The sequence below is a fragment of the Harpia harpyja genome, chromosome 7 (genome assembly GCF_026419915.1).
Source record: "Harpia harpyja isolate bHarHar1 chromosome 7, bHarHar1 primary haplotype, whole genome shotgun sequence".
In the NCBI taxonomy this organism is placed as follows: domain Eukaryota; kingdom Metazoa; phylum Chordata; class Aves; order Accipitriformes; family Accipitridae; genus Harpia; species Harpia harpyja.
Window position 1 is genome coordinate 53,037,333 of NC_068946.1, and position 21,841 is coordinate 53,059,173.

The 21,841-nt window shown below is 39.2% G+C and overlaps 1 protein-coding gene across 11 annotated transcripts in view; it reads right to left on the reverse strand.

Moving 5' to 3' along the window:
- Nucleotides 1–21,841, reverse strand: part of GTDC1 (glycosyltransferase like domain containing 1) — a 185,775-nt gene that overhangs the window by 37,757 nt on the left and 126,177 nt on the right. The gene's annotated exons all lie outside the window — the stretch shown is intronic.

Consider the following 21,841-nt stretch of genomic DNA (forward strand, 5'->3'; position numbering starts at 1 on the left):
TCTGACGTCCACGCTGCAGAAAACCCTTCCCAACAGCAGGATGCATTTGCACAGTTACGTTGAGGACCCTGAACTAATTTTTGTAATATATGAAATGTAACATTTTACGCAGATCTAGTTTTACTATTTGATTTAAAGTAGTAATGAATTATGGTCCTTGCCCAGGAAACACTCAAGTGAAGCTCCTTCATTCAAACATGACTTTTCTAAATTAACACGGAGACGACTACGTGCACGGCCACCATGGGATCCTCACTCTAAATGCCTGCCTGTACCTCAAGTTAATTTACCCAAATATTATTTACTTACATGTCTTTCAGTGTGATTACGGTTCTCCCAGATAAGTAGAGACATTTAAATTTTCCGTTTCCTTTTAATTTCCAAATGTTTACGCACTATAGCCTGTTTATTGAACTGTTTACTAAAGCCAACACTTGCTCCACTTTATCAGCCTCCTCCACAGTTCTTCAGAGTTTTTACTCCATCACAGCTCGTTTCTGGGCTGTGAACAAACCTCTCCCTTCCCTCTTTGTCAAAATGAATATTCCTAAACGCCAGAATCATCCGCTTCGCCCTGCAGTGGAGCACCTTCAAACGCAAACAGACCCTTCTTCTTCAAAATCACGACCAAAATACAAACACGCACACACTATGCGAGCTTTACCGCAGTTGTACTCTTGACTAATTGCTTTGAGGATTTTTCTTCAAACCCCTAAATCTCCTTTCCTAAGTCAGTACACTGTGTAACCATTCCATGCAATCTGTATTCTTTGATTTGGCTTGCTGTCCCTTGGCATATTATTTTCCTGTTTATCTATACTAAGCTGCATTTTCAAGCCACTGACCAAATCACCTACGAGATCTACCTTTTTTCCACTGCTCGCCGTCACCCGTTGGAGCTGCTCTGTAGATACAACCAGAAAAAGTTCAATCGCATTCAACAGCCCCATCCAAATCCATGACCTATGTTACAAACAAGACAGGCTCCCAAACGAGCCTGAGTTAAACCATTCCCATCTCAGCGACTTAGCCACCCTCAGATTCCCAGAGCATAAAAGTACAAATTCAGTGTGGCTGAATTCCATACATATATGCTCTTAACGGTTAAGTCGGTGTTTTGACAGTCTAAGCTGAATTATAGACCTAAAACTGGCTGGTGGTGGCTCCTCTGAAATACGGACACATCCCTGTGAGGATATACTTTTATATATTTACGCATGGGAAAAGCTGAAGGAGAAACAGGTTAAGGGATTTACCCTAAACCACCAGGTCTGCGACTGAATCGACAGGTCTGATTTACCAAACCAAATTTAACTAACAGATTTTGAAAAATCATTGCTGCTAAGAAGAATTGCTTGACGTGTGAGAGGTCGGACTACCTAGGCAGGCTGTATCCCCCTGCCTGTCTTTAATCTCCTGGCCAATCATCCACTCAATGCACCATTTTTATTTCTGAAGAGGTTTTCTTCTTGGTTTTCAGCCCTTATAAATCTGATCCGTCATTGCAGAATTTCTAATAATATTAGATAAAACTTCACCGATCTCTCTCTGGAATAAACTATTTAATATCCTTTATTTAAGACATGTGTGCGCAATCAATTCCATGGTATTTACTTGTATTACACACACAGTATTCATCATCTTGACAATTTTTAAAAGTTTTAGAACACCATTTCACTTAACAGTTTTAAAGAAAAAAAAGATTTATTTGATGGTTAACTTTGGAACAAGTTATCTGCATTAACTTCCATTGTTTTGGCATAAAGTAGTTCTGTATATTTTACTAACAACAGCGGAGACATGATAAAGGATGTAGGCAGAGAGCCATAAACAGCTCTTGCTGCAACCCACAGCATTCGTGTAAAAGCATTAATTTTTTTGGACTTTGATTGGGAGACGTCTCTGTGCTCAGCCACTTGGATTTTGCTAAATACAACCATGTATAAAACCTTGTACCTGCATATAACAATTTTAACTGCGGAAAGGCCATTGTAAATCATATGTAGTATAAACTTGTCCACATGATTGGAATGATATAATGGATATTGTAGTCCCTAACCACTAGCTAATGTTCTTTATGACACTTAAATAAATGACCTGAAAATAAACTAATAACAACATGAAATCTTCTAAACCTGTTCATGTGCATTTCCCAAAAGCATGCTGGAGAAAGACAATGTCTAGTTAGCACATTTTTTGTGTTTACATTTTCTCCAGAACATTTTTGCTCCAGCTATTCTATTTTTCCTCTTCCAGACTCACATTAATTCTTCTTTCCTGCCACCTTCCAGACACAGTCATCTCTCCATCCAGTACCTGCCCAGATCTCGGTCATTTATAAGCATCAAGAGCTTGCAGGACTTCCACATCACCATCCAAAAGTCTATAACCTGGAGAAAAAAACAAATGCTCCAGTGTTTTATTTGGAGCCAGCACCTAATCCCACAAAGATCATCAAAGTTTTTTAAATCCTTGTCTAAATTTCAGAAGATATAACCTCAGAGAGGCTGGTTATGGAATAGCAGAGCTGGGGCAGGAGCAGACATAGGCTTAAAAGACTAGATAGAAATTTTTTACGATGAGGCTGGTGAAACACTGGCGCAGGTTGCCCAGAGAGGTGGTCGATGCCCCAACCCTGGAAATATCCAAGGCCAGGCTGGACGGGGCTCTGAGCAACCTGATCTAGTGGAAGATGTCCCTGCCCACAGCAGGGGGGTTGGAACTAGATGACCTTCTAACCCAAACCCTTCTATAATTCTATGATTCGAAAAAACAAGCTAGAGAGCTACCACAGCAGATAGGCAGGATTTAGTTATCGAGAAGGATGCACCGTTTTTCTCAACCTTAGTTACAACACGCACTAGTCACACAGGAAAAATGCCATAGCATTCTATTCTTAATATGGGAGAAGGATTTTATTGTTATTATTAACTTGTGGTAGTGAAATCCTGTACATGTGAAACTTTCCAGAAAAAATTATCACCAAAGCACACAAATATTAACACTTTCAACAGATTCCACAAGGTACTGTCCCTTATATTTAAAAAAACATGGAAAATGTTTTACTTTTATGCGTAACTCATATATATTTCAACACTGAAAGTTCAGAACAAACAGTGAGAGACTTAGATATCTAATTTTAGTATCACAACTTGTTTTCAAAACTGTTTTTCTTTTATTTATTCAGATTTTTGAGGATCTCTGACACATTTAACAGTCATTTTTTAAAACTTTATGAAGACTTTAAAAAGAGTGAGCCTTGAAAACTTTCCTTTTTTCCATACTGGGTATAGAAGTTGAGTTAAAAAGCTGAGTTAAAAATTAAACTAAGTTCATATATAATAAAAATTCCATATACTAAAAGTCAGTTTCAATCTAAATATTGGCCGTTTTGAATAACAGATTTTTTTAAGCTCCCCAATCTATATATTATATATTTTCTTTTCATTTATGCCACGAAACCCCACTCTGAGGAAACCCATGTACTTTTCCTTGAAGCAGACGTGCATTTTCTCCAGCTCTTTCCTAACACGTTGCCATGTTACATCGTATGTGTTTATTCACAGCACTTTATTTACCCTAATGAAAAATTACTTATGGGAATTGGTTTCTTTTTCATGGCACCGAGAGTCACTTTGTACACCACTTCATTAAAAACAACAACAAAAAAAAGGATGGAAGGGCCACAATGTCCTGCTCGATGAATAAAAACCACATTAGAAAGACTAACTGGAGTGCTGGTTTAGGTTAGGTCAAACTACAGAGGCACACAAAACACAATTCTGTGTGTTTTGAATAGTTGTTCTCGATGAGCAAGGATAGTCTGTAAGAATGGATATAAGCTAAAAAAAAAAAAAAATTTGAATTCATAAAAACTGGCCCTTCTGTAACTGTAGTTACATTTGGAATCAAAGGTAAAGATAGTTCTGAAAGTGCAATGGATTTTTTGTTGTTGTTATTATATTGCCATTAAAAAGTTTAAAAATAATAAAAGGAAGGAATCATAATCAGATATATTAGAAACCTTCCCCAGGCCTTGGAGCTGGAGCACACACATTTTAGAGCTGCCCCATTTCCTTCGTCACTGATGCGCCCTCACGGCATAACTTACAATTTAACAAACTCATTGTCTGAGAATTTCCTTTGTTTTCCTTTAAACACAATCACAAATGTCTCTTTGCTAACTGTAATATTTTTAGTAGAATTTATGTGACCTAAACCACTACAGAGGTTCATGGAGAGCTTCTGTGATTCTAATACCCGGAGTCCGTTTAGCTTATAATGGGTGCAATGGACAGTCGTTTTTGTCATTTGCAGTAACTAGGAAATTCCACTTCTGCACCTTCTTTCCTTCTGCTTCCTTGAATTTGTTCCCATAACCACTACAAATATATGCAAAACTATACAAGCATGCACTCATGTTATCTCTGAGCTTTTTGAAAAGTCAGAATTTTGTCCACTCTGTTCTAATGGGGAAAAAAAAAAAAAGGTCATGAAAGCAGTTCTCTGGAGGCCAAACTGGAACAGACAAAAACTACATTAGTATATACTTGGTTTTTATATTTATATATAAATTTATACATTTATATTTTTTATATTTAATGTTACAAATCACCCGATAGCAGTAAAACTGATGCATTTGTATTTACCTACTTCTTGAAAGACTGCAACATATGACAAAACTGGGAGACCAGTCTCAGCTCAGCTATTTTTTTTTTGTTTTTTTTCTCTGCAACTACTGCCACATTTTGCTCTACAGCAAAAAAAAGTTGCTGAGTGTGGTCAGGTGTCCCAAAGCTGTGCTACAGTTCAAACCTAAAAGCTCAAAAGAAAATTCTCAATATTTAGGGAATTTGATATTAGGCTTTATTAAAGTTGTCACATACTTTCGGGGATCTAATTTCACTTTCTGATCTTTAGCAATGGTTGTAATTCTTCACTCAGAAGAGGGAAGAGATTACTTGTCAGCAGTAATCTCTAACACAGATAATGCCATATAAATATTAGGGGCTTATAAGCATGGACAAGGATTAGGAGCAAAGAGAGAGAACAGAAAGAAAACCGAACAGAGCCAAGATTAAGCACTGGGAAGGGCATGGCAAAATAAAATACAAGGTCTGTGGCTGAGCTTGTCTTCCCACAGTAGAATATGTATTTTCCTGGGTAGAATAAGTAGGGTTTACACCGATTTCCCCGTTTGCAGACTGCAAGATATAGAAGTACGAAACATTATTTGAGATGCGATCACCATCTTCTCTCACGTATCTTCCCTCTTCCATGACACAAGAGAAATACAGAATAGACTCAGGGAATCACGAAGGTTGGAAGGTCTCTGGTCCAACCTTGCGCTCAAAGCCCATCCAGTTGCACCAGGTTGCTCAGAGCCTCATCCAGTCAAGTCTTAACAATCATCCAAGGCCAAGGATGGAGATTTCAAACTCGGACATCAAGTGTGTAAGAGGTGTTGCTGCTAGCAGCTTGCAGGAGGGACTACAAGGTGAACAACAACACGGGAAAGAGCTACAGCTGACAGCAGCAGCAGGATGTCTGTCTTCCTAATGTTCGTATCCCGGCCAGAGGGAGAGAAGTGGTATGTAATCCATACAATAGATACACCAGGGGAGGGATATCACAAAGTCTGACTTCTTTCTGACAAATCGGCCAAAACATTCCCGTTTGAGCAACAAATTAGCTGAATGTAAGAACCCTTGCCACGGCAGCGGTATGCCTGATTCCGTGGGTGGGATGCAGAGATGTTCCTGGAGAAGGGAGGCTGGATCCAGATCAACCGCAGGCAGTTGGGTTTGACTCAAGTGGTAACTTGGTCCATTGGAGGAGGGAACGAAGATCAGACAGGCAGGAGAGAGAGAGATGTCAATGTAGAGAGTAGAAGAGAAACAGGGTAATGCTCAGATTCCTCAAACCATAACCTCCACCTGTTTTTCCAAAAAATTTCTGAGCAAAATCCCTCAATATCTAGTATCCATATTTGATACTGCCCAAAATTCCTACTTTTACTTAGCATTTACACTTTTCTTTCCAACCTAGTTCCACTGATTCAACAACACTCCTATTAGTTTATTCTCTAAGATGTTGTACCTGTACCTAAATATAAGGAGGACGGCCAAACTGATCACTAACTTTCCCCTCGATATTACATTTGAATTTATAACATCAAGATTACTGCTCAAGATGCACTGTAAAGCCTAAATCCCGGATGACCAGGATTTTAACTAAAGCATTCTTCAACTCTTATTCCCCAAAATACATGGAAAGGTACTACCTTCCAAAACACAAGCCTGCAGTGAAACTATGCAAAACAGGAGCAAAGGCAGATGAAACTACTCTGAAACAAATATATCCCTGAAAGTCCAAGCTCTCCTGGTTTTGAGTCCTCTGTGCTGCTGCTCTTGTTGGACGTCATTGCAGCCAAAAGCATGTCTAGCCTAATCCAGTACTTGTGGGATTATTCCATTTTGTTACATATTTACTCCTGACAAATGACTTCAACAATATCTTAAGCGCTTCAGGTCAGCAAAAAAAAATCAGATAATGATTACTCTGCATTTTAATACCAGAAGGGAGACTCTGGACCCACTGAAATCAAGGCAAATCTCTCTTTGACTTCACGTGAGACTGAGTTTGACCCTAAATATATTATTTCTGAATTCACATCTTCAATTCCCTGAAATCCTTTAACACTAAATGTAAGAATCGGTACAGTTATAATTTCTAAGAACATCATTCTCAACAAATGAAATGGTGATAAATTAAAAACTCCTCAGGAAGATGGTAATGAACTACAATACATATTTTATAACGCAGATGAAAATAACTTAGGTGTTATTTTGCACAAGATATGAAAACATTAATTAATGGATAGTTCAGAAAAAAAAGTCATTTGCTCTATAATTAAACATCATGACTGTGTAGATCTGCTGCACCGACTCTGCAAGGTAACAGATACACTTTTGAAGCTCTAAGAGTCCCCTTGATAACAACTGCCAGAAATTTAGAAATTGTTGACTTAAGTTCTGCTTCTGCAGAAGTTCAAAAGAATGAATTACACTATGGGGAAAAAAGTTAGGCTTCTGAGAATTGCAAGGTTTTTAAGGCTCTTTAGGATCCTAAAGGATTGGTCATGTTTATTAGTGCTTACTTAAACAGAAAAAAACAGTTCAGCTCTCAAGTGCTTATTTAGAAAATGCAAATTTCACATATAGCTCCAAACAATACAGTATCTCTTCTTGCTAAACAGAACTGGAAATGGGTGTTTGAAAACTGATATCACACCTTAAATCATCTTGTCTTTTATTTCTTTTTTTTTTAATTAAAACTAATACCAGGATCCTGTAACATATAATTTCCTGTTTTGTGGAAATACTTCTAATCAGGATATATAGGATGGATGTCCCCTTTAAACAGGCTGTTTTGTAACATACGCAATGCAGAAGGGAGTGCTATCATAACACTTCAATAGTTAAGTGACTTTATGAGAAAAATACTTCCAAATGTTTCCTAAAACCTTCCAAACCGCACCAAAGAACATTATCGTAATATTATGTTTCCCCATGGCCTCCAATATTTAAGCTTGCTATTCTCGAAATGATACTTGGATGAAAAATATAAGTTTATGTAATGTATAAATTGTTCCTAGAAGAAAAGTTGCCTTTAAAATTACTCTGTATAGATGTCAGATATTTTACATTTTCAATAGCCTTTCTGTATTAATTGACCAAATAGTATGCTAGCGCTTTGGGCTGCATGTGAATAGTCTGTATTCTAAAACTGAACAGTCATCGTGTGATCTTATTCATAGCAAATACTGAAAACAATAACTGTCCTAACCGATTACATATCAAGTTACCCTTAATAGATATCCATATTTCTTGCACAGTATACATAATCCATATAAAGTGTATACCATATATCAATACCATATTCCGGCGAATCCACCATCAAAGAGTTCGTTTATAGTAGGTTTTCATTTGACTCAGGGTTGTAATGTTCTGTGCAGCATAAGCTAACCATTTCAGTGATTTTGCCAGCAAGCTGCTTTTTGGCAGATTATTGGCAGTACATATTGGCAACAAACTAGTGCAACTAAGCCCTTCTTATAACTTACAGGTAAATAATGATTTTAATAAATTTATGTAAAATGTTCCACTTGCTCACATCTGGTTTTGATAATTCACTCGACTGCGCAAATGCAAACTTCTGTGTGTTTCTCAGGAAAACACATATTTCACCTTAATTATTTAACACATTCTCAGGTACCCCAGGAAATAAATAAGCAACGAAGCCTACTTTCACCTGAAGGTTTAAATGAAGAAACCTTTATCTGAAAGATCTAAAGAAATTAATTAAAAATAATAATTTTCTGCACATAAAAATCTAAACCACATTTTGTCATTAACACAACATCCAAGTAATAAGAAAAACACAGGCTATTGTAGAGTTATCTCAGCCATAGGGCATTCGAATCAGATGGTCCAGTCAACTGCCTCTGGCCCTGAGGACCATGGGGTAATGCAGAGACTTTGACCTCCGTTTGAAAATGTGTTACTATATTAGATTTACTTGCACTTTCTTTGCACTACAACTGAAGGTTAAATGTGTATGCATTTGTATCTCAGCTAGCCAGTGTGGTTTAGAGGAAACTCTGAGTTTTAATCCCAACTTTGCCAGTGGGTCAGTGTCTCATCGTCAAAACACCAAAAGTCTCTCTCCGTCTCTAAACCTAGAACGGCAGTAGCCCTCTGCCCTAAAAAGATCACGCATTTTTGTCAGAAAGCTCTAAAAATATTATTTCTACTAGTAGCACCGTCATTAGAGGGGAAAAAACCCCAAAACCTCGGACTCCCTTTTTCTGGTATAAATCAGGATGACAGTGATGCTGATTTAAGGTCGCCGAGAACCTGCCCTTCAGCACCCGGGTACCAGAAAACCCCGCTAGCACATCACGGGGGCTCCTCGGGAACTCCGCGCTGCCAAATTCCTGGAAAACGCATGTGGCCCATCACTGAGCTACCTATGATATTAAAGGCTGTACACCAAGAAGCGGAATATGCCGGTTTTTGTTGGAAAAAGGAGAAACCAGTATCGATACAAACAGCACCGTTACCCTTATACGCTATGAGCTGGCAGTTACCAGCACGGTGACACATCTGCACGAGGACAGCGGGAAGGATGGTCCCTACCCCGAAAGGAGACACAGCCATGTGAACAGCTTGAGCTAACACCCACCCTACGGCGGGACATGGTCATCTTGAAAATTACTGAACTGCATAGATTATAAAAAAAAAAAAAAAAAAAAATCAGAAACCTTGGAGAGGCAAAGAGCGAGCTTGACCATGACTGTTCAGCCCAATGCTCTGCTTCTACAACTCTGAACATTGTTCGTATAGATACACCCTACATGACCATGAGGAGCAGTTCTCAAAGTACGGTACTTTGAGGTTTCTACCAAAATAGGTCAAAAAGGTGAAAGAAAGGGAAGCACATTAGAATTCAAACGCAAACAACAAAATCAAAATAAAAGCATTTAATGACACCAAGGAGAAGTTTCTTCCGCTCCCCCCTCCTTCTGTGCCCAAAGCACCACGTCTCAGGACACCGGTTCCCCGACCTGCCACGCTCTACCTGGTGACAACTACTGCTGCCTGCCCCCGTGCTCCTCCTGTCCTTCGCCCCGAGGGCTGCGAGCAACACCAACACGTAACCGTAATCAAGGGAGGCAATGTACTTTAAAAGGTTTTACGTAGCCAACGTCCACGTCTGTCCTGCTTGTGGATACGCCTTAAAGTTCTATTAAATAATTGCTTTAAATGGGGCCTGTAATGAATAGGGAACAATACTTAAGCATCGGATTTTATTTGTGCCCAATTCAGCCTAGAATTTGCTTGCTGGTTTTGAGCATTTATTCATTTGTGGAGTCAGCAGTTTAGGATTTTGTAAGGCTTGGCAACATGGTTAAAACCCAGTGAATTCTTGCTGAGATCTATTGGACATGCTGGTAAAACTCGCTGTTGCTATAGTGGACTTGCTTTTAATTTGATCTGTTTCAAGGATTCGGTATCCTTCCAGCATGCTAGAAACCTAAGGGCATATATTTGTATTGTTTAAAGGCAGGAAATTCTGTGAACTGAAATGAGAACATATCCCTTTTGCCTTTATGGACTTTTGTTATTTTCTCTTCCTTTTGGGGTTTTGGAAACAAAACCAGTGAAAGCTGAAAGTTTGAACAATAGCAAATTACTTTCAAGGAAAAAAAAGTAAAATACTAAGCATACTTTTACAACTTTATTCATACACTTTGTATATATGTAAATTGGACTTATCCAGGCATCAGAAAATACTATTTGCAGCAGGGCCTTAGACCGCAACAGGATCATACTGGTTTTGTCATAAAAGACTGTGGACTTTGCTGTTTTACTTTATTATTATTCCTTTACTACCTTGTATTAACTTGTACCCCACTGACTTCATGACAGAGCCGATTTGTTTCATGCTAACCACAGAACTAGGGCAATCACACTTTTATTGTAAGCAGAAAAACTACAAATCTTTGTAGCTCTTTAACTCCTTGTCCGAAGAGTCCCACATCCTTCCTTTAAGTGATGCAAAAGGTAGGTCTGAATTCTGGGATATGAAGTGAGAGCTGGTGAAAGATGAACAGGGACACGTATTCTGCTAAAATTAAGAGTTGGCCAGATACCGCCTATTAGACAACTACAGCAGCAAGCTTTCTTACAGCAGTTCTGTACTAATTAGCAGAAAGACTGGAGGCAGAGTGGCTGCATTAGCACGGAGACCTGATCTCAGCAGGATGCGTTAATCCTAGTGCAGTACTGCACAGATATGTCCACACTGCTTTTGGTGCTCAAACTAGCTTGGTATCTTTATTGCACATAATGAATTATACTGTACTACTTTGTAAGAATAAGGTTATAGGTTATAGCCACGGTTATGGCTCTCTGGAATACTCCTGCCTCACGACAGACCACAGAGATCCCACTAAGTCTGCAACAAAACTTGCCGGAGGAGAGCTCACGTGAGGCAACCTCAACTGCAGCCATTTCAGCAAGAGCCTAAACACTTACCCAGCACTTACCCAGCAGTGTTCCTTGCATACGGCGTACAACAAGCTGACTGTTCCTATCTAATAAGCTTAATAGCTAAATATAAATTACAGTGGGATGCAAAGCTTGAGAGAGACATTCGACACCCAAGATACTGCTTGGCCACTGGATCTCTGCTAGCTAGAGTTTCTTCACACTCGCTAATCCCTCTTCCTGGACAGCAGCAATTATGACATTGGTGAACTGCAGGACTTCGGTTTATTTGCTTTCATTTGGCACAGTGCTTCATGCCCATCTCATCTACTCTTGGAGGTTATGACAACTGAAGCGGGGATCACAATGAGACACCATCAATCATCATAATAAACACAGCTCAGCTGTTTCCATGCAGTCAAAGCCTTTGGTGGAGAAGAATCTTAGTAAGAGATTTGAAAGAGCACAAAGAAGGGGCTTTACTTTAAGTGCTCGCAATAATGACTTCCAGAGAAACACTCCTGACCATCAACCCTGGGGAATAAAGAGCTGAAAGGTACTCATGTTCACCCGTGGATTATCTGTCTTGTAGGTCTCTACCTAAAAGCCAAGGGGATCCATCACTACCAGCAGGAATACTTTTGTGGGCTTTCCTGCAGAGATAGGCAATGAAGAGAAAGGCTTGGCTCCCACCCAAACATCAGGGGTACATCATCTTCCTGCTGGAAAAAAGTGGGGATCCAAAACCTAGCAGCTATGGTAACCGGAATTACCCAAACTATTCTTGGGGTCACATAGCCATACATACTCTTTTATTCAGAGTACACTAATTTAACAGTCTTGCCCAGGTGGTCAAAGAACAACTAACATTCTGTTTTGAATATATGGTGTAAACATTTGTACGCCGCTACATTTCAACATACGTATGCACAACTGACCATAAGCCACCAGTTTACAGGTCCCGCTTACCTTATTCTCGGTTCTTCTGAAAATGTAGTTAAAGACTCTAGGGCAAAAATTACAACTAAGTTCATGAACTACACAAAAAATTGGCTGTGACACCATTTATTAAAAGTTATCATAAACTAGAAGGTCCAACTAAAAGGAGCAGATGCACTGTTCGCTAAGTTGTTGCTGCAGACAGAATTTTTTGTGCCAAGATCAAAAGAACAAGGTGTTCATATAAATGGCATTTTATTTTGATCCTATTATTCTATATGAGCTCGAGGAGAGATCAAAGGAAAAAGTACCCAGGTTTCACTATTAACACTTAACATAGCTCCAGTCAGAAAATCCTTTCCAGATTGCTACTGCAATTTAAAGCCCAGCACATTTTTGTTGTTCTGTTGGGTAATATACCTGAAGGCACGGTTTTGATTCCTTGACCACCTTTTCCATTGTGGAAAATTGCTTCTGATACATATAATTTCAGTTATTTTCCTTTTTATGACAGTAACCCCCAGACACCCTAGCTTTGCCGACTACGCTGTTTTGGGTTGTACCCGCTGTCCCAGAGAGACAGGCTGCCCTCAAGTACCGACAATATATTTACTCACTGCACAGAACAGTCGGGAAATTCAACACCGTCGGAGTCAAGTACTAAAGTCTGGTTCAGCCCCTGCCAATGGCAGTTCCACTGGAAGCAAAGCATACCAGCTTCAACTCAGTATGTAAACAAACTTAATGGGCCTTTAAAATATGTAAAGGTTCCTCCTGATAGCTGGCAAGAATAAATGTGCTTTAATATGTTGTATTGCTTATTATGACATTATCCAGGACTACTACTATTAATTAATGGTTCTATTGCCTCTCTTACAACCCAGCGATGTTGCATAAAGAAAAAATAATAATATATTGTATTTCTTACAAAGCCAAAGTATGCTAACAAATTTTAATATTCATGCTTTCTTTGAATGTAAGCTTCTCATTGATGATTAAGTAACTTAAGGCAGAAATTCCAGAATTTCACTTCCAGTGAATTTCTTTGACATACTAAGACTGCAGAAATCTGCTAATAAACAGGTATAGCTTATCAGACTACTTTTGGAAAAATCAGCAATCTAGCATTCATTAAAAAAAAAAAAAAAAAAAAGTGCATACGTCCTTCTTCCCTGCCTTGCCTCCCCCTCCCCACTTGCTATCAAAGCATTCATGTTACAAAGTCATTCCAAAGTTTATCGTAAATGCCAAAAAGTGGGCACCGATCCCACATGAGCTCGCTCAGCTACGGCCCACCATCTTGAACATATTCATTTTATCCAACTCAGTTCCAGGAGGGGTTTTGGGGGGGTTGAAGTTGATTTTTTGGGGGGGGGGGGGGACTTAACTTTTCTCTACTAACAGTGGGTTCTACATAGGCGAGGAGATGGCAAGTCCTGACTCTGGGAACATGCAGGTGAGCTGTGGCCTAGAGTGAACATTACAATTACGGGTTAAACGAGACAAAACATCTCATGCACAGTCAGAATATGTTCATGTTGCACACAGCAGCCAGCTGGCTATAAATCCAAGAAGTAAGCTGGAAAGCTTTAGAGTTTAAATGGATGAATACAGATATAAATGGAAGAACAGTGGTTTGTCGCCATATGAATGGCTTTTAACTGAAAAGAATGGATTGCTTTTAGGAGGGTTTTCCAAAAGAGTAACCTTCTTGAGATGAAAAAAAAGAATAAGTATGATGATTGGGATGTTTCATATATGTATATTTTCTATTTTGTTTTGAGACAGTCTGAGTCAGCATGTCTGAACAATTATAACATGGCTTTACATACAGGTGTTCCTAGTGAATAGGGACACAAGTTCTTTAATAATACCTCTGCAGCTGATGATCCATAAACAGGATTACTCTATTAATTTATTTCAGATTCAAATTACCATGAGATGAGCTGTGAGAAGCCACAAACCATTTTTCTTGCCATATTTCCAGCTCTAAGTAATGCATGCTATAGCCTTCTCTACTCTCTATATACGAATCACTGAACCTATGGCCAACGATCCTACCTGTGCACAAAACCACCAGATCACCTCGAGGCTGTTAAACCAACACCTTCCTGGCAGGCACAAAGGATGACAGAGGCATTTCTGAGACTTTCTTCTGTTTTTATTAAATAATGAAGACTAGCAGAACCTTCTGGAATACAGACCCAAGAAATGTCCTAACAGGTTTTCATAAGTGGATGAACCTGAATGGCTTTCTAGAAGTCTAATTACCCCACTTGAACATTTTGCGATCTTACCAAGATAAACACTGGCTCTTTCTCCACTCCACCTAAGGCAGATGCAATTCCCTCTTGAATCCGAAAGCAGAGCTTAGGTTCTTACCAACTCCAGTACCAGCCAAACCTTAAAGACGTAAAGGAACTTCACATTCATAAACTGTGTTTCCATTCACTTATATGTTATGTATATTATATATAAGTGTGTATATATGTATATAATAATTTTCATAAAACTTTTCTGATGTTTAAAAGTGGCTGTAAGCTCATGGTTTTGATGTACTTACTGTTGACAGAATCAGATGGAAACTGTAGGAAGACAGATAACGAATTTGCTCCCCAAAACCTTTCTCCTATGCCTCTGAACTGACTGAATGGGAACCGAGAGGGAAAAGAACAAAGATTTGCTGTTCTTTACAGTCACGCAACGAAAGTGTAGGTTAAGTACAGGAAGTATTTGCAGATTTCAGATATTTTGTGGACCTTTGTTGCTTTTCCTTGCATTCAGATCTTATCTCAGCCCCAGCACAGAGCTGGACTTTCATGTTCTGTGGTCCTTCACGATAGAAAACCTGACCCACTGACACTTATGGCAAAGTAGACTCAAGACACAAATTTTAACTTCAGCTTTTTGTAGGCATTTATTCATGCTAATGCATTAAGGAAAAAATGTTTCACCAAGAAGAGAAGGCTTAAAATCATACTGCTGAATAAATTAATAAAAATATTTAAAGTATATTCATAGTAGAACATGCCTACAGACTGGAAAGATATAGCTATAACTTTTAGAAGAAGTTTGCATAGACAATTTGATGTTCCACATCAAGTGTGTCACAGTCTGGTGATCCTTAAGTCCCATGGGTATAAAAACAGAGAGTTTCTTTTTTTAAAAATTTCTGATACCAAATATGTATATACCTCCAACTCACTCAAGTTACCATCAATAACTGCCAGAATATTTTTAGAAGGTCCTTCAAACAGAAGGGTAGTAGTCTCACTACAATTTTGAACAAGCAATAAATTGTGTTTGGTTCTTTAGCTTCAATCAAGCATCAATTTTGGATGATTTGTCTGAAGTCAGAATTCTTAAAATAAGACAGTTTTTTATAGAACCAATTTCTGGGGAAAAAAATCCCCTCCACAATTTGAATGTAATCAGCTATTCTAATATAACTGGCTCCAATTTGGAGGTAAGGTCCATGATCGTACATATAAGGAAGGCCATATGATTAATTCAAGAGGTGTTCTACCAGTACTCACGCGAATAAGCATAAACACCCCAACACTGTTTTAATTTCATTATGCTGCTGTATCACCTTTGGTTCTCAGAAATTTTTTTGTACTAACGACGGCATTTCGTCTTGCACATCTTTTCCTCTTGCCTCTATTACCCAGACCCTTCTTCCCCTTCCTCTCCACATCAAATGTTTCCCTACTGCAGGAAGGCATTGCGTCCTAGTTATATTGCGCGTTCATATTTCATTATGCTTTTCCTGTGCGTACAGAAAGGCTACTGCATTGCTCATGTGAAATGCTGAGCATTTTCCTATCACAGTGGCTAAAAAGGTGTTTGGGCATGTTGCAGGAGAAGGGCTCATAGCACAATGAGCAACTCATATCGAATTTGTCAATCAGCAATATTTGGCATTGAAAATAGTTCTGAATATGAATAGGAAAATATCTGGCTGTCAGATGTTCAGAAGCATTATATGCCAAAACAGCGTTAGGGAAATTTCAAGCTCTCACAAGAGCATTCAGCTAATTATTGATGGATCATCTGTACCTTAAGGGTGCTTTCTGGAAGCACATTCCTCCTTTTCCTTTATTGTCCTTTGTGAAGAAAACAGGAGATGAAACTCTCACCAGAAAGTAAGAAAAACATTAACCTCTAAGTACCTTGGATTTTGGTAAACAGTGAGATCACTGGAAATCTTAGCTTCTGCATATGAATTAGAGGAGAATAATGGGACTGAGCAAAAAGTCATGAACCATGTTCATCAATATGTGCCTTTTATGTAAACTAGACTGTTAATTGAAAACCAGTTTTCAGAGTCTCTTAAGAGGCAATCACCTTAAAATTAATCAAAGTGCGGGTTTTCTTGTTTTTTTAATGGGGGATGTGCTCCTTTGGACCTTCAGAAAATTGCCTGGAGCAGAGACTGCTGCAGCCAAAGGCTTTGGGGTTCGTGTCTCAGAGCCCGACTCTCCCGCGGCAGGACGGTGGTGGCAAGGTGAGCGAGCACCCATGGCTCTGCTCACCCCGTCACCAGTCCGCGAGTGACACGCACGGTTCCCCGGCGGATGTCACCGAACAACAGCGGGAGCAGATAGATGCCCATCAGCAGCAAACGGACCTGGCTAAAGGGCACGAAGACATCGGGATGATGGGTGCTGCTGAGGCTCGAGGTGAGGGCAGGTGACAGCCTACAGGACCTATGGATGAAGAAGAGACTTGGTATTAACATGACCTATTTAAGCAGGACCGTGTGGTTGATGTCACTGCACGGGGTCACACAAAGCAGTAGGAACCATGGTGGCTGGGGTCTGCTGACCAGCCACGGCATGAGGTCATAGTCCCCAAACCAACAGAATTTCAGTTCCCTTTTTCAGCTGATCATCACCATGCCCTTAGTTTTCAACCATTTCTCTTCCCATTTACCTATGGCTTTCTCTGTTTGTCATTTCTACTAAAGCTACCTCCATGAGGTACATGGAGCAAAGTCTTCATGAACAATTTTTGTTTTTTTTCTATATGCCTCTCCTTAAAATATTCCTTAACTTACTTGTTCAGTGCCTAGCAATGACTCATTAAAAAAATAAATCTCATAATAGTAACACAGTGATAGATATCAAAGGTGAAAAGTGGCAATTATTTTGCACTCTAACAGCCTGAAAACATCTTCAAACAGCATATAGAGGAAAGGTCTCTTTTTGTCTACAGATTTCCTTAACTTTTTTAATCAATTTATTTCAGCAAGAATGACCAACTTAAATTTTTCAGTGTCTTCAAGGACCTTATTTCATGAATTTGTATAAAAGGCAGAAAAGTATATATAAATGTTTAAAAAGCAGCCAGGAGTACGTGCAAGAGCTTTTGTGGAAATAGTGCAATTAGATTTAAAATACCAAACACTCAAATTACTTCTGACATCTGGTCTGAGTCACTTTTGAATTTGCACCTATGAACAATTAAAAAAAAGAGTTCTGAAGGAGACTGATTATTTCCTTTGCAGTATTTTACCACAGACCAGTTATTCTTCCTACCAGATCTGACAGCCATTCAAATGCACTGGTTTTGCTGCACACTAAACTAGAAATATGATCTCTACTTGGAAACTCCTCTCAAAAATATTTTCTTCTGTCAGTTCTCAGTAACTGCATTCAATAACAAGTGTGACTATTGAACTTTTAAAGTATCAATCTTCAGTCATCTTCCTGAGTTTACATATTGTAGCTGAAGGGAATAAAGATGCTGAAAGACTGTGATCTCTCCCCATAGTTAAGATGCTTATCATAACCTTCTGTGATATTTAATTGGCACTGCTTTCTCCTCCTTCATTTCCAAATGGATGAATCACCGGCTTGGTCTTCCAGGAACCAACCACTTCAGCTATTCTCTGCATTTCCTTCAACTCTTCCTCAACCACAGCCAGCCCTTTGCTTGACCCTACCTTTAATAAATGTTCCACTGGAGAGCCTCAGCAAAAACGCATATTAAGCCTTTTGAGAAGAGAATGACTAACCGACACCTAAAAACTAGAGTTATGACAGCAAGCTTGCCAGACCATCCCGCAGCCACCGCGGCTTGTTTGCAGGCTAAAGTGAGGAAGAGTCACCGATGAAGAAGGTGAAACTGTCAGATTACTTCACTTTCTTATTCAATAATAATAAAATGTGTAGGCTGGCACTCCACTCTGCTTTATACACAGGACGTTAATCACAGATTAATGCAGAACTAGAGGGGTATAGTCTACATTGGGTACTCTTCGTTATAATTATCTCTTAATTTTAAGCTACAACTTGCAAAAAACTAGATCAGCAACCCGCCAGTTCACTAAAAAAAAAAAGAAACAACTCCTCAGCCGGTCATTCTGCTCCACCTACCATGTTTGGACTTCTCCCTCCAACTCTTCTGCAATGCTCCCAGATCATCTCCCAGCTTCAACATCATAGAATCATAGAATCATTTAGGTTGGAAAAGACCTTCAAGATCATCGAGTCCAACCGTCAACCCAAGACCACCATGCCCACTAAACCATGTCCTGAAGTGCCAAATCTACGTGTTTTTTGAACACCTCCAGGGATGGTGACCCCGCCACTTCCCTGGGCAGCCGGTTCCAACACCTGACAAACATACAGACACAAGAAGTCCCACTGGTGCTGAGGTCAGTTTGACCACTCACATTTGTTTAGGTTATATACATAATTTAACTACCTTCTTGAAAACTGTCTCACTGTATTGCTGGAACCATATTTCTATGAATGCTAAGCTAAACTCTCAGATATGATCCTATGAAAGAAAAGAGCGCATCTTATAAAGCATTTCAGTCTGTAAGAGCTTGTTACTTGTGTGAAGTAAATTCCAAGTACACATTTGAATTCTGTGAGCCTTTGAGGCCTGCAAAACCTACCATAAGTCTAACCTACGTCCATAAGTCTAACCCATGACTCTACCTTGAACATCCAACCAGGTGAGCAGCAGTGCTTTGTTTTGTTACGCATGCATCCATGGTCACAGACAGTGAACGTTAACAAACAAGGTTTGGGGGAAAAAACAAGACAGTTTTTGTATTAGAAGTAGAAAAAAGAGGCTGAAGAAAATGCCCACCTCTCAGAAGACACTAAGCATCTTACAGAGAAAAGGAAAGAGTAGAAAGGTCAGTGATAAATTCTACTGTCATTCCAGCAGAAATATAGGAAAGAGCTTCATATGATCTCAGATGCTGACTGAGAGTCACATCAGGACACAGAAGGAAGCAAAAGATGACTGTAGACGGCTATTTCAAAAGGTCTGCAGTTCTTCTACGCTAAATTTATACTTAGATGCTTAGAGTGAAAAGTGTAACAAATAACTTCCTGAGTTAACATCATCAGGGAAAAAAAAAAAAGCAATGAACAAATGGAAATCTAGCGTCTGGGAGTCAACATGAATATAGAATTTTCTGAATTAGCCACACAAATGAAAAGGGCTAAAGTTACACCCAAGGAAAACGCAGATGATCCTCAAAACAGAGAAAACCACCTTGGCGTATTTTCCTGAAATCACTGTATGTCATTCTTCCAGCAGCACCTGCCCTCAAACCACAGTTGGACTCTATCATCTTGAAGGTCTTTTCCAACCTAAATGATTCTATGATTCACCCATCCAACCTGTGACATTGGAGCCCTTCCAGAATACGCACTGGTCAGGGATTATTAGACCACATAAGGTTCAAAAAAGGCCTGTCAAACAATTATGTGGGAGACTACTCCACCCTCTCAAATCATACCCTAGTCATACACATCATTCATTGCTTTCAGATAAGACCACTGCATTACAAACCATCTTGGCATAAAACCCATCAACTACTAAAAACCTCCATTGCAAATAGTTTGCAAACAACTGGCCCTCATAGCAGCATTAAATATCACAGTTATACCACTTCTGTGCTGCTGCTCCCTCCATCCACAACTTGCTTACCACCATCTATAACTCATGGTCTCTCACTCTCAGAGGACTGGTCTTATCTAACGGAAACAACTATTCTCAAAATGACTATCCTTCAGAAAAAGCGGAACTGTTTATTTCAGAAGCACAGACTTTTTTTTGGTATGTGTACATACACACATATACACACATCTATCACACACGTGTGTGTGTATATATATAAAAACATATATGGGAGATTTTCTAAGCAGGAAACTATGGAATCATTTCTAGTAGCTATGAACAACTTCCAAACTTAATATTTTGAGCTCCTAATGTAAAACGTTTCTATTTAAGAAAGATTTTTAAAAATTTATCTATTTTTTTGCACATTAAGGTAATTAAAAAATCCCACCTACTTCACTGATCTTGAGCAGATTTTCATGGAGACGTGGTAAAACACCACTATCATAGCCACATAAAATCAGCTACAAGGAAAAGGTTTACTCTCACCTTTCTGCAGTTATTCCAGAGCAGAAAACAACAGGACAGTGATTCCTAAGCTTTTTAGCTCAGTTCTGTCACAGATGGCAGAAATAACTCCTGGTTGTGGATCATTTTGAAGTGGCATCAGTGCCACCATTAAGGACTTCTTGCCTAATGGCCAAGAGAGATGCAGGAAGCCTCCGAGTCCCAGCTCTCCTATTTACCAGCTATTGCTGTTTTCAGCAGTCCCTTGACTTCTCTGTCCAAAATAGCTGGTTATTTTGCCCTGTTGCCAAGACCGGTGGTACCTGATCTGCTTCTGTGGCTTCCCGATTTTACTGTAGCGCAACCAACGGCAACAATAAAAAGTATTTTTTACAGAGCAACACATTAAAAAAATCCAGGCTTTTCTAAAAAAAGTTCCTCCTAGGTATACTGTTTACAAAGAGTAACAGAAAATGCTATTTTTAAAATTCTGGGAATGTAGTCCTTAACTCAAAATAGTTCCAGAATTATTTGCCATTCGTTATCCATTACAATTCAGAACCTGTGTCTAACTTGGAAATTTAGTACGTTTACTCTGAGTTTTATAGTATACTAAATGGTTTCATTACTTTTTACAGGAAGTAATACAGGATTATTTGTAGATTCAGTAATGGAACCAGTAAGCCAATGATCTTCCGTTTCTGAAGTTCCCTAGTTATCCTGAAATAATAAAAATACATCAAGACAGCAGCAAGAAAGCAAGTGGACGGTTCTCTACAGCATCTCAACAATAAACCAGCAGAACCGTGATACTTCACCAGAATGTTCAAAAACTAAATTGAATGGCAGCATGATTGCAGTGGTTCCAGTTATGTTAATTAGGCTGAATTCATGGTTCATTGATGCTGCAATTATGCTGCAAAGAAATGCTGCAAGCATGCTATCTCATCCTCCTGCAGCCTGCTGAGTATGCTGCCATTATTCTTCTTGTGGCAAAAAGACTTTCTAAAGAGATAATACGTAGGAGTCACATTTCTACTTACACCACACGGTTTGCGAAGATGCAATTAGATGATGCCTACATTTTGATACTTCCTTCTTTTTTAGATTTAAGAGGAAAAATAGCTTTCCAAGTTCACTGGCCATTTTTTAAGCATGCTTTACTTTGCCAATTTGCATACTAAGCATACAAATTATAAGCCTTATTAGCCCCATTTCAACCGCAGGGTAAGTAAAGGAGGTGAAGAGTTTTGCTCAAAGTTACGTACCTCTTCAGTGGAAGGAGAACCTAAATATCTCCCACCTTCTTTTATTGACATCTCCTGATTGACCACTGGGGACAGGACACACGCATCACCCGAAACGCAAAACCTTCTGCTGTGAAAGATGGTTTAAATAAACGGCAAGTTTGTTTTCAGTGTTTCCCTTCATCCAGGGCTCCAGCCCATGCATCAGTAGGAAGGAGGTCTGCCATG